Genomic DNA, 20160 nt, shown 5'->3' with positions numbered 1-20160 from the left:
TATATGACTTTGGGCGAAAGCTGGTGGCAAGAAATAATATGTGCGTTAGTAAGTGCGATGCGCTGTATCCACACGGGGGGAGAGGGGGTGCACAGCAATGGAGGTGATGCGTTTATAATCATTTCAACCCCAAAAGCTTCCTCGCAGACGCTTACTGCTGCTGCTGCTGCTACTACTACCAATGGCTAGCAACAACAACAGCAGCGGCAGTATCGGTGACGTTATTTACTTCGAGACCTAGGCAATCGACGCTGCTCTGCTTTTGCGTTGGATCGTAAAATGGGCTTTTGGTCTTCTAATGTACTGGGCCTGTGTGACGCGCAGCATAGCACAATCAGACAGGAAGGCAGATTGGCAAGTAACGTAGTAAAGAATTAAGGAACGCAGTGGAATCCAAGCGTAAGCCCCGGTAATAGTTGAAGTATCGTGATGGAATCATTGCTTGAAGCGACCAGGCCAGCGATTGGTGGTATTTGACTAATTCGTTCGTTGAATAATTGTCGGTCGGTCAGTTCATCCGTCGATTGGCGACTAAGAACGTCTGCGAGGCAGACGCAGCAGCGACGCATTAGCGACAGGCATGCGAACGCATCGCACAGGCCACAACCCACGATATCGGCGCTATTACCACCCGCCGGGCTGCGATACGACATCCAAGAGTAAAAGTAATGGCAACGCCAGCGAACGGTGGCAGACAGACGCAGGATGGTAACAGCGTCGGCATCGTTGGCCCCTGTCTCTGCCTCTGCTGCAGAAGAGCGGTATCAGTAGTGGCATCAATGCCGCATCTGAATGACCCGATTTCTTAGTCGACAAACGAATACCACCGCCGCGGTCGTCACTGCTACAACCAAGAGCAGCCCGACAGACGAAAACTGTTTGTCTGTCACTTTTCCGAACTGAACAGACCCTAGTCAGGCAACAACAAGCTGGATCCGCTCGTTCTCTTAGCAATTGCCTGCTCCTTGCGAGCTGCCATTCGGCTGCTGATTCCGATGGTTATGATGATGATTGTAGTGGTACCTTGTTCCCGTCGGAGTCTTAGCAGCTCAACTACATTGGCGAGCTCCGACTGGCTTCAAAAACTGCGAATCTGAATCTGTCCGCGACGTTACGGCCACGTCGCGGGCAGGCCCCAGCCCCTGCGCTTTCTTCCCCCTTTCGTCCCGCGGCCGCCGAAGTCGTCGTCGACGATCGGTAGTAGCTAGTGGCGGTCCGCAGCCCGCTGCCCGAGGCCATCGGTAGCTGGGCCACGTAATGTCGCGAAGCTGTGATGTGCGCAGTTTACAGTCAAGCATCGCCTTGTGCTTGGTAGGCTCTTGCGGGGGCCCAACGCCCGATACAGCAATGCAGCCGCCATAGCTGCTATCGCAGCCATCACTACAGTTTTCACTCTGGGGGCTGGTTGACTCGTCGACAGCGAAACTATAAAATCCATAACCGACAACGGCTAAAGTTGATACGGCCGCTGTTTTTGGCGCTCGGGATCGGTTATATTTTTTTCGCCTCGTTGCTGTGATGCACCGAAGTCTGAAGGCCGACTCGAACTATCGCGTAGTCGCTAAGACATCGGCCGACGGCTCAATCACGTAACGTCCCAGAAGCAGAGCCTGACAGAGATGCTGAAACGAATGTTTGTTGTTGTTATTATTGTTGCTGCTGCTGTTGTCGTTGTTGTTACTCTTCTTATTCATTATCGCTATTGTGAGTTACTTTTATCTTCAGCTCTAAACTGGTCAGCCAAATGCCACGAAGTCGAACCAATATCTCGGCCAAGATCGTATATTGCAGCGAACTCACTTCCGTGCTTTTTAGGTCAAGAACATAATTTTCTTAGGTGAAATTTGTACTTTTGTCTAGGCAATGCACATGGTTCACATTGTTCCGGTAAATAATATTATACCCGAATATAGATACTTGTAGCTTTTAAAGAAAGCCAGTAACAGCAGGTAACATTTCTCAGAAGTTCATTTGTTCACTGCAGTAGCCCAGGGAACGAGGTTTTGCTCGTAGTGAAACAATATTTCAAACTGTTTCAATTAAAATTTTACAGAGGGCGCCAATGAAAAACTTGGCTGATTAACCATATCGATGATCATATATAATCTCTAACATGAGTAGTATACATGGGTTCGAAAACGAAATCTTATTCGCCTTTAGTCTGGGTCTTGTTTTTGTCTAAAAATATAAGCCGATGCCCCTTACCGAGGCGGTAGGCATCGTCATGATATCTGTGTTCATCTAATAACTCTACAGTTTCATAGTCCTCATCTATCTTCACCTGAATGACTCCTGCTAATTGAGGTGACTGTCATATTCATTTAATTATTGATGCAATACCGCTTTTTTTTTTCTGGTAACTGCAGCGACATTACCAGCATAGTCACAACGTCATCATTATTGTGGCCTCGTCCAAACACTATCAAAATAACAACAACAACAACAACGTCTATTGCCGCGGCAGTGCTCGCAGCGTCACTAGCGGCAGCAGGAGCAACGAAGTTCCTCTCAAGTTGATCGTGAGTTGTTGTTGTCTTCCATGCGGCTGATACCAGCCGCCGCAACACATTCTTCGTCGTCGTCTGCTACCTTGGTATTATCGTTGTTGTTATTTCTTGTCCTTCTGTGCAAGCTATTCTTGTTTTATGTACGTTTCTTCTGAATATTATTACTGTATCACCCGTTATTGTCGTCATCGCCTCCGCTTCATTGTCACAGCGGTAAACATAGCTGCTGCTAGCCCTAGACTTTTTCACTCAATCAGCTGATCTTATGCTGTTCCCGTCAATGTGGCGGAATCGTCGTCATGTACGAAACAATGACGACGATAATCAGTTACAGTGCTAACGTTCGCTATATTGTAGAGTCTCACCCTTACGCTTTCCCCGCCCTGTAAATTGCGTAATGCCGCAAGTCGCTGGCGTAGTAGCCAACGAACCGATCAGCTAACGAAACAAACAAATCAATCAATAGAGCACACACATTACTTAGAAAGATACCACTTGGTACTTCGTCGTCACCTACGTCGCGACTACGTGGGCCCAACGGCACGCCCGGTCTATCCAATCCAATAGCAACAATTTGCAAAACTTCACCTCGTTCATGAGCGGATGTGTGAAGACAATGTACATTATCCACGGAAAACTCATGAAATGATTGTAAGTATCGTATGAATTTCTAACTATGAATATAGCATATAACAATAATGCATTTACACAGTAAGCTACTTAACGTAGCCAGACCTATTGCCAGTAGTTGTATGTTTTAGAGGCCCACGAAAATGCGCTTCTGTAATTTGTCAAATATTAAGCAGGAAGTATCTCGAACATAACGATGGTAACGTGTATTCAAAACGTAGAACGGAAGCTCGTAGAATGAAAGCCGTACCCTGAAGTTCATTTGACTCTGTACATACGTCTATATAGCCTAAAAATGTTCCACTGGAGGTGAATAGACGTTAAGGCAGATATCTAATTTAGTTTGAGGCTCTATTTCAGTTACCCTATATTACTAGTAAATTTCTGTTTACTCTAAGTACTTTTTATTCATTATGGTATAAAATAATACAGAATATAGTAGCAAAAGTAGGTTTTCTGTAAAAAGAATAAAGTGTACAATTACGAAATTTTAAACTAACAGTGGTGGAAAAATACGAGTACCGTTGAAGCAGCATCCGTATTATCCCGATACTTCTTAGCCTCTGAACATCTACTTTTACCGTCTCTTGATTTACATCTTCCGTTACTCTTAATCTACAATTGCCGTATATCGTATATAGTTATATTTGGTATTATTATCTATATTTTTATTACCAAAATTAAAGCTATACAAAATGCATTTTTTGGCATATGCCAAAATCAGTCAAACATCTTAATTTTTTTTTGGGGTATAAGCAGCTAAAATTATATGTTTTGGGATGCACATAGTTTTCAATTCTGTTAGCCAGCGCCATCTTCGAGTACTACGTCTAACTTTACGACTCGGCTAAGATAAATTGTAATTATTTATGACTTTACAGCTATGGTACTTCTCACTAACAGGCAACATGGCTTCAAAGTATGTAGCTTTTGTTACGAAATTTCTTTGTAGAAAAAATTTCCAATTTTTTAGAGCATTACAGATCAACGCCCCTTAGGTTTAGATCGGGTGTTGTTTATGGTCAAACAAATTGGCCCTTTGTGGATTTCACTTTTTTCTATTGTTTCTTCAGCGTGCAGGCCACACAAATATGATGACGATGGTGGTGATGTTAACCATGGCGACGGTGATGATAATGATGCTGCTTTGCTTCATACTATCCGACGGTGTGATAAAAAAGGAAATAAGCATTTTCCTTATTAGGCTGAGTTTATTACTATTCGAGGTTTTCAGACATGATACCTGAACAAGATAGCTGTGCTGCTTTTTCGCACGCATGTGCATGCATTATAGTGATGCTAGATAATATTTTAGAATATATTCTTCACTGGCAACAGGTCAGAAACATTGTAATTGTCGCCGGCGTTCGCGTCCTTCTCGTTTCGACGAGCCGACGCGACATCGGCGCATTTTCTGTCACCATAACACGTCGCTGTCACTGAAGCCCCAGCTAAGATGAATAACAGTCACTGTAGCGGCATTGACGCCAGCGTTGCCCCACCAGCCGTCAATTATCCACCGCAGTGAGCCTCTACCGTTTAGCTGACCAATACCTTTGGTATAAGCAGGGGTCGCGCGCGCCAAATACTTTTATCAGTAACACAGTTTGAATATGCCCAGTTGAGCGCCGACGGCGTACGTCTTTAGTTATAGCAGTGGTAACAGGAGCTTCAACTACAATAATAGAAGATCCGCAAATGGTCCTAGTTGTACGCTGTTGCGGAGCGTAATCCGTCCACCGTCTACCTACATATAGGTCTGCCTGTCGGTCTGTCGTTTTGTCCATCTAAGCGGTGCATCCCCCAGCTTCTTTCTGGGCTACAAAGGTGAACCTTTTTTGCCGTAGCATAGTGTTGTATTTCCCACCCGAGCTTGCGCGTTGGATCGCTCAACCTCTCACACAGTTTTATTTATGATAGTTACAGATAGCAATAAAAAGTGCAGGAAAAACAGTGGCATTGTCGTTTCTTCTAACTCTATACGGGTTTGAGAGTCGCCATTTTTTGTACGTATGCAAATAGCAAATTGACGTGGTATATGAATCAAGGATTTTTCCTCCACTTTCATTCTCCCCGTTCATTCTACCCGGGCACATCGCCATCGGTGCATCAGCCCTGGCTTCGCACATCACGGGTCCTCACTGCACTGTGCACATCCGTTCCATAGATCCTAAACGACTTCTGCTGTCGCACTTGAGATTGCTGTGACAGCTACTGCTGTTGCCGTCGTCGTCAGCTCTGCACTTGATAGCGATGGCTTTGCCGTTGTTCCTGTTACTTAACTATTATCCATTTTATAGCGGACATACAGTATCTACAGACACCCATGTAACAGTAGCATCGTTCGTCACGTCCAGAAGAACACCGACTATTTTCCTGAAACTGGTTCAGTCTAATATTTTTTAGTTAACTTACATTATATATAACGTTTCATCTCGTGAAGCGGTTCTATTTGATAACATAGTGCGATAATTTTAGAAACGTTGGCAAGAGCTAATAAAAGCAGTCGTTCACGTTCACGTTTACGTTTCGTTGACCAATTTCGTCTGCTATTGAATTTCGGTTGCGTGAGGTGTAAGATCAAGTCCTTTATTATTTCCGGCCAAATAGGGAACTAGAAGACGCTGGCTTATGTGAAATGCTACGAGCGGATGCCTTATAGCATCATTATTTAACTTAGTGCACCCAGTAAATAATCGACTTTTTTGCGTCGACTCCTAATATTGACTTCCTGAATTTTTACAGTCGCACTTATCGAAAATCAGAAAAACGCTCCCAAAAACCACATCTCTCACATACAGTGCTAAAGAAAGGGGAGCAATACGGATAAAATAGTTTAACACGTATACCCATTTAGGAGACAACACCGTATCCTGCTTTTAGTTAATAGTTCTATTACGGTGATGTGCTATTTAACGTCCATCACGTCAGTTAAAATTAGACATTGCTTAGCACTTACCGATGTGGTAAATATAATCGATTCCTAGTTCGTCTGTTCAGGCCAGTTAATGTTTTCAATTTTCCGCGGCATATATATACGTACCAAATGATATATATAATAAATCATTTGGTGCGCCGTCATGGTGGCAGTGCCGGATGGTCTTGCACAACCCACACAATTGACCCGTTCCACTCGTCTTTCGTTCATGGACATCATGTAGCCACCGTTAGTTGAATAACGCTATCCGTGAATCTAATCGAGGGCCCCGAAATCCGATCACTGTTTCGCCGATATCGGCATCTGTGTCAGGACAATATTTTCTCATCAAGACTACGATTGTATAATGACCTTATGCGTGTACAAATACTTCTAATTCATTGTGGATTAAGTAAATTGAGATCGAGTTAGACATACACGTAGCGGATAGGCAACTGACTGCCAGTCCCAGGCGGTGCGCTTAGGTCATGCGGGTAATAACTTCTGTCACGCAGTATTCATAACACGTCTTCGCGTGAACGCATTGGTCATAATGAGTAGATGATTGATGTAGTATAAATGAGGCATCTGTTTCGAGAATAATGATTTCCAGAAAATTCTATTTGGAATAAATATCAGCTTAGGTTATCTTAATTGTTTCAGAATGAATATACTGTAAATCGAGTTTTACGTCCGGTATTGCCTTGATTAAGCGTTGCTTCAGACGGCTGATTCGCAGCAGGGAACGAAGAGTGTCTACGCCAGGTATTGAACCTGGACTTTCTCAGGTGCTTTTAACCTTAGTAGGCAAACGCGTTGCAATTGCACAACTAGAGAAACATAAGCGTAGTGATAATAAAGTAATGGGTCATGCGAGGTATGCCAGAATAGGTGGTGGTCATCATGGTCGTCGTCGTGGTGTGGCCAGTAGTAGCTCGCAGGCAGTAAGCACGGTGCTCGCCTGCCACTGCCGTCGTCATCGTCATTTCTGCCTTTACCTTCATACGACAACCACCTGACAGTGCCGCAGATGCAGCAGCATTAGCAGCAGGCCATCAGCAACGGCGGCAATACTCTGCTAAATGCCCTAGCTGCTGGCGTTTTTCGATATTCTCCCCAAACGTCCGCTTACTTCATACACAAAGCATTCACACAAATGAAGGCATATATACAGATATACGCAATCCTTTTACCGAGTATGAAAGCTTTGTTCGGTCGTCGTCTGGGACTCACAGAGTTACCCCCAATCAACCGACTGACCCTGAATAAGCGTACATATAATACAACCCTGTAACTGCCACTGTCCCTTCGTTCGAACGAACACTTCCGCCGTGGGAGGGTGCCGGCTGTTCGTCTCGGCGCTGCGTAAGCGTACAGCAGCCACTATTAGCAATACGCGTTTACCTTTTCATCCCACCTACTATTTTTACTATGTATATACAGCGTTCACTCTAGGCCGCCGTCACTGATGATATTGTTTAACGACGTTGGCGTTGCCGCTATCATCAGAATCAGGTCCGCCTCGACTAGATTTATTGCGGAGTATTTACCATTCCGCGACATATGTAAAGACGTTAGTACCCGACGTACTTAAGAGAGACTTCGCCATCGGCAGCTTTTCAATTATGCCATAAATTCTGCCACAATCTGCAGGGATTTTCAGCGTATTATATGCATGTACAATTAAATGTGAAGGATGCCTGACGTCGATAAACGAAACGTGCAGCGGTGATATTATTCGAGAAAAGTTGCACGACTGACATTAGAATATTCATCGATGAAGTCATCACATAATACAATACTGTTAAATGCTTATTACGTCATTAGCAGTGACAACAACCGATGATTTAGTATCGTAGTAAGTAATATGCCCAGCTATTTAAACATAGGTGTGGAGCTCTCCTATAACTATCAGCAAAGTTATCTATAACATTTATAGGTTTTCAATCGATAGTATCTCTAATTATAATGATGATTTTTAAGATGTATGTATGTATGTATGAATATCACACAGTCTGAATTGTGAGAAGGAAAACTATCAACTCAAGGTGACAGAGATCATAGTATCAATCCGATAAATAAAAGGACCGTAAAATGCAACGATAGCGGGACGGTAGCTGAAAAGATAATTAAGACGAGCACACGGTAGGACATTTGCCGGGAAGATTGACGAGAGTCTGAAGACAGCTAGAAGAACTTGGTTATTACTATGCATCAGGTGGGTACTTATGATGTTGTAGTTGTGAGCAAGCCTTATGTCTGGTTGACGACAGCGAAGAGATGGTATTTAACATCCATCCATTTAACAGCCATGTTTGTATTAACGTGGAAATTGAGGAGCAGAATTTTGCGAATAGCCGAAAATTGAATTTTAGTGATAAAGGTTATGTTTGGAAATACATCAATAAAACAAAACGTCTCCACTACGGCACAGGTAGAATTTCGTACGACAAAGGTCATAGGACAGCCGGAACTAAATATTGGTAAAACGAAAAACATGGATGGAGTCATGGGCTCTTCTTCAGTAGAATCGTTCATGTAAAAAAAAAAATATTGGTAAACGGTGGGTAAATCGCTGACGGATGACCCAGTTCACCTTGAAACGCAAAAGAATACTTGAGCACACACATCTCCAATAGAACAGTTGTTGCTGCATGTGTAGAATACTATCTATATCGTTTAACGCCATGTTAAATACTCGAATTCAGTTTGCCGCTTTGAGGCGTTTCAGACAAAGACAATGAAGTTAGAAATACTAACAGGGATAAATTTTAGAAAAGGAGATAGCAAATAACTTAGATAGCTTGAGACGATGCTAAAGCGACGTAAAACGTAGAAAGATTTTTTGTGGGCAAATTCTATGAAATGATTACATTACATAGAATTATTCTTAATGTATCTTGAATAAGTGTTGAAGTTCATAAAACGTGATGTACGAGTTCTGTAAGAGAGGAGTGGAGCTGCTTGGATATTTCGACATTTTATTGACGCAACGTTATTAAAGAATAAACGTAAAAAAAAAAAGGACGAAACTAAATCATTTTAGAGATTACAGTAATCGAAAAAATAACAGATTGTAATTTAGGTTGCTTCACTCATTTCGTCGCTATTTGGTTTTTTAGCTTGCAGGAAATTGCGAGCCTATCAAAACAGGACAGCGTAAAACAGGTCCAATACGCGGCTAGACTGAAATACGAGTCGTAGTGGAATCCGAATTGGAAATGAGTAGAAAACTAACCTTGACTGCCTAGCAAAAGCTGCCCTACAGGAATTCAAAAGGCAAACCTTGAGCTTAATCTAAGGAGAGAAAGCGTATCATTGGCAAGAAAGAGTTGACACTTGTTAATTGCACTCTGTGGGATTCCAATTAGAGTAACTGCTACTCATCTCATTGTACATCGTTTTGGACGAATTGATGAATATGAGTATGAATGAACGAACTTAAATGACGTTTGTACAGCGTAAGTAGGTCTTCAATATTAAATATTGGGTTTGAAAATTGAGTTGGACTTGAATATGTTTCACCCGACATTATTACCGACAAGGCTGGCTATTTACTCATACAGAAACGTGACTCTCACATGATGTATATGACGTTATCACTATATCACCATAATCACCACGTATCAAATAAAATTAATTGAAATAAATTTTTGAAAAAATAAATTTTTAGCTCCACTTGAAAAAAGCAACCCTACTCCAGTGCACCTTCGGATAGCTTGTACGTCGCATGGTCAATCAGTGTATATAATCCAATGTCCAAACAATGTAATCACAGTACGCTTTCGAGTCCACCTATTGTTGCTTCGTGTGCATACGTAGTACCTATAAACTCGTTGACCCTTTTTTAATCAGTTAACCTTTTCGCTGTTTAGAACATACCCAGTATAAGATTTCCCGACGTAAACTTCGCTTTGCTATCGAGTACAAGCAAGAACGGCGACGGTCGAAAACGTAAACCCTGTCGTATTTCGACATTGCAATAATGAGATGGCAATACGCAACGAGACGCTAAAACGCGTCTTCCACTAGAGCTCGACAGTGCAAGACTACCAGGTCCTTCGGTGCGTCAACATGGGCCCACGAAGGATTTTATTAGGGAAATCTCTCATAAATGAATGATACTTAGCCATTTGTCTTAAAACTATTAAAAAAATATATCAAGCCGAACAAATTGTTCTCCAATAGTGACATATCATCACACGCATATTCATAGCTTATTCAACAACGAGGAGGTGACCATTATCGCGTCAAGCTCTCTGTTACGTCGAAGACATGTTATGCCCAATCAATACTGCGTCATTCTTAGGATGAATTGTCTTTTGGTAATCATAGGCGATAAAACACTCGTTCTTCTATCCAGAATCTTGAATACTTAGCATCTGTTGTCATTAGATGCAGATGATATTTGGTCAACCCTGTTTTTTTACGAATTTCCCGAACGAGATACACAGCAATTGTTATGAGTGTCAATATTGACATGTTCTCTTTTCGGTTGGAGGAAGACATCCATGTATTCTGAAAGAAAGAAAGAAAGATCCTCGTTTCTCACATAGCGAGCGGGAGTGTATTAAAGGATAGGTTGAAATATGGACGGCTTGCAACGTAGCGGCGTTTACTCGGATTTGGAAACAGGGCCCAATTGATGATGTATTTATTCTTCTTTTCATTTGTCCACAATAAATTACTCAAAGCTAAATCAGGTATTGCACAAGGAACGAATCGAATTTTCCGTCTTTCATTGTCAGTTACCGATGACCAATATAAAAACATACTTTGAAGTGAAATAGAAGCGAAATTATTTAGTAAAAAACATTTCGCATGATTTTATGCGCGTTTAAGCGAAATTTTGGAAAGAGCTATAAAAATATTATCGTTGCTGAATTTTATAAGCTTAAGCTCGGAAACATCAAGTCAATGTAAAACAAATAATAAACCTGCCTTTGACGGGTAAATCGCAAAGAAAAGTAAGCACAGACTGCTCGTCCCGAAACCCACGAAACTGCAGTTCGGATACCAGATCAGGTTGAGGGTCTAGGTTTCACTTAAACGATAAGATAAGCACACCTTTCTAATTGCTTCTTAGTCCTGCAACTTGAGTTTACCAATGAGGGATGATCTTAACGAGCGAATACGTGATTCTAAGGGCAGATCAAAAATACTACGAGTCTTCAGCAGCCTGTATAAAATCCTAAGTAAATGGATACCATAGATGAATTTGAAAAATAACACTGAACAACTTTCAACATATGCAGATGAAATTGGCTTGAGCGCCATGCACTTCAGTAAAATCGGGCTCATTCGCTTGAACCTGAATAAGGTTACTGTGGACGAAACCTACTACAAAGGGTTGTCCGAGGAGAATTGACAAAGAAAAAAGGATCAGGACCAACGTAACGGGTGTAAACGACATAGGCCCTAACCGCATATTTTTGAAAGGGGCAGTTTCGAGAGAGTAACGTTATACGAGACCAATACAAGCAACATTATCGCAGCACAGTTTCGTGACAAACTTCCATCTAAAAATATAAAATGGTGCCCGTCCGTCGTTTTTTCACACACACACACTGTTATAAGACAAACCTCAACACAGAAATTGGCCCCTTACGTAGCTTAGATGCCACTGCGCAGTTGGCTTAGAAGCTGCATATCTATTCAGCGGTAACTTAACACATTTTAAAAAGACTCAAGCTGTAACTTATGTATGCCTGAATGTCTTGCTATATTTCGGCTGGCGATCATCGATTGTTTGAGATATGACGACCTCTTGAGCAACGGAAGCTGAGCGGCAATTTGTTTCTTTATTACCACCGAAGGTATGTGATGTTTCACTGAAGGCTAGTGACCTTTTCTGTTGTATTTATTTTTCTACTGCTCTTACTTTTATTTTTTGGTCTTCCGTTGGAGTGTTCTTGAAATTTGAAATGACATACTTGGAGGAATCAGCTGTCGCGAACGTCAAAATTGTACAAGTGGACATCTTGGTCAAATCTACGTGAAGATGCTTCAAACAACGATGAGCGATTGCTTCGTAAATAATCAACACATTTACGATGATATATTCAGTCAAGCTTATACTATCTACAACAAAAGTATAGTTACTCTTTCATTAGAAGCTGCTTTTATGCAGTTTAAATAGACATTTTGTGCCACCAAAGTGGGAGTTACCCTTGGAATTAGGCAACCCAGTTATCTATTTGCAAATCTCATTGTACAATATCAAACTACGATTAGTTTATCGTTGCTCGTTTTTCTTCAAAGGTAATAGAATATAGCATTACCTTATTAAATGGTCGGCGTTTTATATCAGCCATCTCCATTGTTCAGCGTTCCTGGTTAAGACGGCCTCATTTTGTGGCCATCATCTGAATGCTTTCAAATCTGGTCGACTCCCTGCGTTCCTAATTTTCATAGGTACACTTTACTACATCACGACGACAACATCACCCAGAACCCATCAAGGGCACAATGCAAAAGATAACTATTGTTTACTAATAGAATCCGGAACCTTGTGCCGTTGACTAACGTAATACATAAAGCAAATACTACAGAATAATATGTATGTAATTCGAAATTGTTAGCATGCTGTAAATAGGAGTATCGCAGTGTAGGCATGCTGCTATTGATAGCAACAAACTTATAGATTTAGACTATAGTTAGAAGATATTCATTTGGCTTGCCCTGTTTCTAAAACTAATCTTTTTTTAGATAATTCTGAGCGCGTAGAATCGGCTTGTTCTACTGCACTATGCGAAAGTTGCTGCGCTAAAACCTCAGAAACGATAGCCTGCCCTAAACAATAGGACTGCAATGAAAAGAAGAAGGTAGTCTCTGAATGAGCATTTTATGCAAAGCCTGCAGGTAGACGTAACGTAAAAAAAAACGTGTCGTTAATATCATCCGTAGGAATCCCCTTGGACAACTCCAAGATCTTCGAAATCCGTTCATCAATCACTGCAAAAAAAATCCTGCCGAAAACAAAGTCATGACTATTTTTGATAAATAATCAATATCGGCAAGATGCCCTTCGCTGCAAGAAGCTTCGAATTGATTTAGTTTTACTAATCATGTTTGATGTTAGGGCTGCATCTGAGCAAATAAAAAACGTAAAAGCTCTGCTATCGTTCCAACGTTTCTAATTAAGCGTGAGTAACCATAGAATATCATAGGTCGTGATTACGCCTCTTGAAAAAGATCCCTTACGTTGGACGTACTACGTTCGGCTGCACAATGATGGCACGGACAATAGATATTTAAAAACTGTCTGTCACGCAAGAAACACTCTTGAACAGGGTTTCTACGTGAGTTGTTATTGACAACATATTAGATGGAGGTAGAGCTCTTAGGAATTGCAAAAATTGCAGGCAACGATTGATCTTATCTAAAATCGATCAAAGCCTGTTTCAGTTAATAACGGTCTGGACACAAGGATAGCTGAAGTTCATGACGCATCAAGCTAGCTTCACAGAAAAACACGGTTCCAATTAACGCTATAATTAACGTATTTCACTCACTCTGGCTAACGGTCATTCGGCCAGAATGAATGAAATAGGTACTAAAGTACGCAAAGCAGATTTTCACTAGCGCTAACCGGAGATCCAAATTGCGTGAGCCAGATAAGCTGAAGTGAGTCTAATTAATCCTGTGAAACCATCTTACTGCTACTCTCTCTGTAGTGATTTCATGCAGCTCTGTCCTAATTAATTTGTGAAGAACAGTAAAGCAGTAGTCATATTAAATTAATGGGCAATGATAGATCCCAGTACTCATATTGCCTACTTATCCGTGCTTCCAATGTAAACTATTTGAGAAAGCTATTTTTTTAAAATCAAATTCGGTAATTTTCCTGTCGCATAAACATCCTACTCAATAACCAGTATTGTTTTTCAATCCGTAGCGTGTAGACAACGTGACAAGTCATTATCTCTAATATAGCTTTCCGGTAAACTTAACCAAACAATAAACAAAAATTTCTGTTAGATTTACGGCAAATATTCGTCTCCTTTAGAACCCCTCATCCCTCGAAAGAAGCTTGCGGTTCGTACCTTCGAAAATTATTCATCACTAACTAATACTAAGTTTCATGACCGAAAAAACTCAGACAATCGACGTCTATGGTCATATGTTCGATGAAGAACCCATACGCGTTGGTGTTTTCCGGACCAGTCTTTGTGGTCCAATATTTTTTTCGTTAATAATGCCGTTTATGCCAGTGTGAACCTGGACGTAATGCTTTACGCCGATGATACGACTAGTTTTATTACGGATCCGACGACCTGACCAATACTACTGCCAAAGCAAGCTATGAGACAGATTGAGAAGTGCCTTAAAGCAAACTGCTTGGCTATTAGCACGCAGACAGCATCTGTTTTCCGTTATTGCTATTCCGCGAGGGTTGGGGTGATTCTTGGCGGTTCTCTTGTCGTACCTGCCTCAAAAATTACCGAAGTTCCCCATAGCTAAATTTATGAATCTTCCTTTAAATGAGCCCCTGTCAGGGAAGCTTACTTAGCTAGCTCAACAAATTAGCAGCTGCCAGCACGGCCATACTTAAGGTAAAAAAAAATCCTAGAAATCTATGAGTTTCTTCCGCTATATCATTGTGAATATCTTGTGGAATCGAATATAGCGACATTAACAGAATTAAGTCTATATTGAACTTTCAAAGTGAGCACTTAACTGTCTACGTCGCCATTTACGACTTAAGCCGTCTGATAGTAGTTTTATAGCTCTGCTACTTTCTCTGTGAACTAAATACTGATCCACGCATAGTGTCGTCTCAAATATCTGTAGCCTTATGAAACAATGTTTACTATTGGAAGCTATCATTTTAGAACAACATTTCCAACTGTGCTTAGTTATCATAAATGTAATTAAACGATGAGAACTAAGAATCAACTGAATTTGGTAGTTGTTGTTGAAAGCAGGTAACAACCTGATGTACAGGATTTTCGCGCGTCGTTACCGGAACGAAACATGTTTAGATCAGTTGGCTATTAATTTTTAGCTACAATAATATCTGATACAGATTCTCTCGTACGCGCCCTCCGAGCTACTCCTCCGTAGAATTTTTTGTGTTTTCTGACATGAGTGTACGGGTGGAACTGTTGCTCACTGATTGATCCTAATTATAATTATAAAGATCGCCGTTGCGGAAAGATCACTGTAAGGCTGTGTTAGTTGAAGTCTATTAAGTAATCTGTTTGCTGTCACGCTCTCATTCCCGATCCCGATTAAGCGGGTTGTTATTAGATGATCAAAAGTAAATTGCAAATTGTACATAGAATAAAACCTACATATATATATATATATATGTATAAGGCGCAGCTATGCGTCAGAGAATATTGATGACTATAAGTTCGTTAAAGGGTCGTTCGGATATACTACACTGAACGAGATCAGAGTAGTTACATTTTGGATTGATAGAAGGCAAGACTCTAAAAACACAAGGGTTCAATACGGCCAAAAAAAGGTCCAATAGGCGCAAAGAATGCAAATGCAAGGGCTAAAAAAAGAAACCGTTAGAACTTATCTGGGCAACTCAAATAAGAGGTGATATTTTTTTCTTCAAAAGGCCCGTTAATTTTTGTATCATATATATAAGTATATAAAAAAAATAACTTTTTAAACCATTTTGATGAATTTTGGAACCCTTCAAGTGTTGACCCTATTAGGTATCTTTCGGTCTGCCCCATAAGTACAGGCGATATTGTGGACCGTTGATTTCAGGAAATAAAATTTCTATCCTGGTGGAGGTTCATCCAGCGCAAAAACGCTACGCAATAGCTAGTCGTCGCTTAAATTACAAAAACAAGATACTGTTTTTCGTTATGATGGGTTTGGTGCTTTGTTTCGGAAAGGACTGGCTTTTGTCTAGTAACAAAAAATAATAGCGTGTAGAGTCATGCCCACTACAACAAACAACCCTCCAGTTTAAATGCTACGCCCTGTATGTATATGCAATGATAATATCGGCACTTCCGTGTCTAACGCGAATTTGGATTTCCTTAGGTTATTCTCAGATAGTACGTTGCACGAGTATTTTTAAACCGTACCGTATCATATAAACATATATCATATAAAGTGTACGTTCTAACGCATAGAAAAATACTATGTCGTCTTCCTTTCTAATTTTTTTTTTCTAGTTAATGTAATTTTGTTTGCATGCTCGAATGAGCATAGGGTGACTTGATATTAATATGAATTTCGTTAATATTTATACTCACACAATATTCTCTTTCTCTCTTCCTATATAAGCGCATACCTCTCTTGGTGACGTACAGACAGTATTAAAAGTTTCGGTACTTTTCAGAGCCTATTTTACACATAACGTAATCCGTCTTCTACAAGTCTACTACACCGTATTTACTTCGTTGCAAGGTGCATTCGCGTGAACCAAGTGCCACAAGTACCTTCAAAATTGCTTATCTCCGTTATGGGGAAGGACCTTCACTAGACTATTGTTTTAGCAAATGAGATTTACCTTCGAGTGTTAGCGACTCGACATTCGAAAACTCCGTAATTTTTCCCGGCGGACATCTTCTGATTCGCTGCTGATCGTCGTCGGTTTCACCGCTATAACTTCTGCCGTTTCGTCTTCTGCGTTTCGTATTGCTACTATTGGTGATGCTTCATGGTAGGGGTGATAGAGAAGAACAGTTGTTGTCGTCGAAAGTTGCTTGGCGGCTGATCGGGCCGTCTGGAACGAATCGGGGCCGCAAGAGAAAGTGAATGTTCGGGTCTGCCGATCCGGGTTTGCATTGGTGGCGTTCAGAAAGCAGCATCGTCACCTACCGCGGCATCTATTTCATCCTCTCTCCGTTAATCACTTTCACCGATCCGTAGCAAAGAGCCGGTGTGTGTCATTCACAAAAGCTACCATATAGTAGGTTCCTTCTTACGCAGACCCGCGCACGTTCGCAGCCCAGATCATAAACCGATAATTACTAAGAGCGGAAGCACGAGAGCCACAACTAAAATCAGAGAAGCTAATAAATCTCTATCATCGAGCCCTTTGCAAACATGTATCTGCCTGTTGACTATAATCCACATTATATGATTTCCGTTTAATGAGGTAGCAGCAATTAACCTGGAAGGCTGCGGTTATAAAATGGAGCAAAATTTAAGTTTATAGATGAATATTGTACTTTAAAAGAAGAAAACAAGAAAGAATTGTTTCTTTTTAACTTGTATTGACTCATAGTATTGAATTACATATTGGAATAAACTATATACATCAATTAGAATTGTAGATATAATTAAAAGATAACTTGCTTAGGCAGAAATAAAAGGTTGTCTCTCTGGTTGAAATAGACATCGCTGCTCTAGGTCGCGCCCATGACGCATGACACACAGCCTGTGCGGATATAGAAGTTTTTTTTCTTTACAGATATATTAAGAATCACTAATAGAAGTAGAATTTGCCGATTAATTTGTTGCAATGGAGATCTGAGAAGTTGCTTTCGTTAAGTAAAAAAAAAAGTTGTCACGTTGAAAGCGGTGACATTCCGATTTTTCTCCAACAAATCTATGTTTATAGATTATATTATAGGCTATCTTAGTATGAAAGAAAGTAACGGCTAACTAACTAAAATTTCTTTCGTCTGGAAAATAGCGTAGCCTTCAAAAGATATGGAGCACCCCAATATAAACATATATTTTCGCCAGTCTTGCTTTGTGGGCTTGTAGAAACAGATTGCTAGACAGAAGCATTGCCAGTGTTCTGATGCAAGAACGCAGCGGGCAGTGAACAATTTGGACGTCCTACTAACCTCTTCTGTTCCTACCAACATTATGGGTTATCGCCTTCGGCAATTTACAGTCCTTATTCTAAGACTTATTGTTGTCGCTACCCTTTGTTAACGATGCCAGATCAAAGCATCGTTTAAAACAGGCTACATCGAAAAGATGATTGAAATGTTTGTAGTAATCAACAGCTTTTTCAAGAAAAACTTCATTTAACTATGTCTTTCCTAATTGACTGCTTCCAGTCTTCCATCTATATATGTGTCAATAATGTATGAGGCTAGAACGTCTACTCTTTCGTGCCACGATCTTCTTTGATAAATCATTCCATTGCGCTGCTTATCGATCTAGCATTGCCTCTACACAACCGATGCGGGTTACAGGAACCAAATCAGTAACAATCAACCCTCTTTCTGCTTATATAGCAGGTTCGCTCAGTAAGGCTATCATAGCTCCTTTGCTCTGCTCTACTGGATATACCTTGATTCCACGTTAAGTCATACCGTTAAGCACACTTATCGGTCTATCTGTCCGATACGACTTTTGCAGTTATTCTATATGACGACAAAACAACATTTTCTCATAATCGAAAATTCTCTTAGCATTTCTTCGAAACACGGCGCCGACCTTTAGCCCGTAGTTTTTATAGTTCGTTATATCGATGTAGTTTTTAGAAACTACAGGCAACTTCTGGCCCGCCGTGTGAATTTCATAGACCAGTGCAAAGGAAAATAGCTGCAAGACGTGAACTTGCTAACTTGCTGTTTCATTAGTTAGCTCAGGCTTACTTGTTAAAATGAAGTCGTTAGCGCTAATGGTATAACAAAGGTCATTCAATATGTTCAGTTAAAATGGCGCGAAAAAATGAGTGGTAACACATAATCCAATAAAGAACTACATCATATAATGGCAACAACAGATGGCTTCTAGTGGTTTGGATTCAGTGCGTAAAGAATCAGAGAGCTCTGTAAAAGTGATAAAAACTTATTTCCACAAATAGGCACAATCAAATTCTTTTATTTACATACTGAATCGAGTAAAAAAATAGTAAAGATTATTATTTATATATTATTATGAGCTTGTTGTTTGGCATGACCTGATATTCACCTAGATTTATAGGGATATAGATTCAAGCAAAGTTGTCAAGGATGAATCCGAAGGAACATTTGAGGTAGGTGTATAGTTGAGACGCGCGTTAAAATAAACAGTACATATAAACAAAATTAAATTAATCAATATCAAATAAATGTGTAGAACAATCGGATTCGCCATCAGTATTATAGTACTTCTGTAATATTTAAGTATTTTTATTCCTAAAAGTCTTGCCGTTGAAGATGCTCACATAACTTTGTGTTGTGCGAGCATCTTCAACGCGAATCCCTTTAGAAATAGGATACGTTAAGGGCATAAACGAAAGGAATTTAATTAAATTAAATGTACCTGATCAAACCTGAAACTGAAGCCTAGGCAAATTAAAGGCTAACTAGACTGAGGACGATAGATGGGGGGTACTGCCGAACTACTTGATCGTTAATAAACACAAATTCATTGTGTCGTAGTTTTACATTGCCAGACCAACGCGCATCCCATGATACAAATAATGGCAGTTTTAAGGGTTGTCTTTGTTCTTTTAATCGGCCCGTTAGCAATGCGATAGTCTAGACGTCTCTACGTATAACTTTTAGCTAAGAAGTTCCAAATGGCTACGAATAGCTTCTGGAGAGGTTGCATCGCCATGAGGACTACAAGCTGACCCCCCTGACGATGGGCTCACATGATGGCTACACTGTTTCTATAGAAAAAAATTAGTGAAAGATAGCGTTAGCTTTTAACTGTGTCATTCATTTAAATGATCGTTGCAGTCATTGGCTTACCTACTCACTGATTCGCTTTTTACCATCGGAGCTGTATATTATGTTATATTATGTATTAGATAGTGATCCAGTTTCTAGATGCTTTAAATATACTTCTTTTAGCCTGAACTATTTTCTAAGCAGTTTTATATTTTATTATAAGCTGAATATTGGAATAAATAAAGATATGGACATACTTTCTACGACGGTCCATATACATTTCTGCATGCAGGGCTGAAAGCTCATAACATCGATACTTCCGCTAAAGCTCTGTCGGTTTTAACATATTGAGAGTTATCTTGAATACGGTACACGGAAATTCACTAACATTCAAGTTGATCAAGCTAAACTATCCAGTGGAGCTATATTAATGATTTGGATAATTTAAAAAAAAATTACTGGATTTTAGATTACAAACATGAATATTTTTTTTTCTCATTCCTAAGTATCAAATTAGAATCCAGTGGTAGTGCAACAGGTCATGTCAACATATGCCTGGTAGTTATAT

General features: G+C 40.3%; 2 long non-coding RNA genes across 2 annotated transcripts; both read left to right on the top strand.

Annotated features, from left to right (window-relative positions):
- The first annotated feature begins 1629 nt into the window (after window positions 1-1629).
- Window positions 1630-10772, top strand: LOC111273038 (uncharacterized). The gene is made up of 2 exons (XR_002687839.2): window positions 1630-3158; window positions 9177-10772. It is a non-coding gene; the product is annotated as an uncharacterized LOC111273038 (long non-coding RNA).
- A 757-nt stretch (window positions 10773-11529) lies between these two features.
- LOC111273039 (uncharacterized) lies at window positions 11530-17079 on the top strand. Its single transcript, XR_002687840.2, has 2 exons — window positions 11530-11870; window positions 16367-17079. It is a non-coding gene; the product is annotated as an uncharacterized LOC111273039 (long non-coding RNA).
- The last annotated feature ends 3081 nt before the right edge of the window (window positions 17080-20160 follow it).

Source organism: Varroa jacobsoni, unplaced genomic scaffold (genome assembly GCF_002532875.2).
Source record: "Varroa jacobsoni isolate VJ856 unplaced genomic scaffold, vjacob_1.0 contig04371, whole genome shotgun sequence".
NCBI classification, from domain to species: Eukaryota; Metazoa; Arthropoda; class Arachnida; order Mesostigmata; family Varroidae; genus Varroa; species Varroa jacobsoni.
The sequence above is the reverse complement of the archived record's forward strand: the minus strand, read 5'-3'. Positions and strand labels throughout refer to the sequence as shown.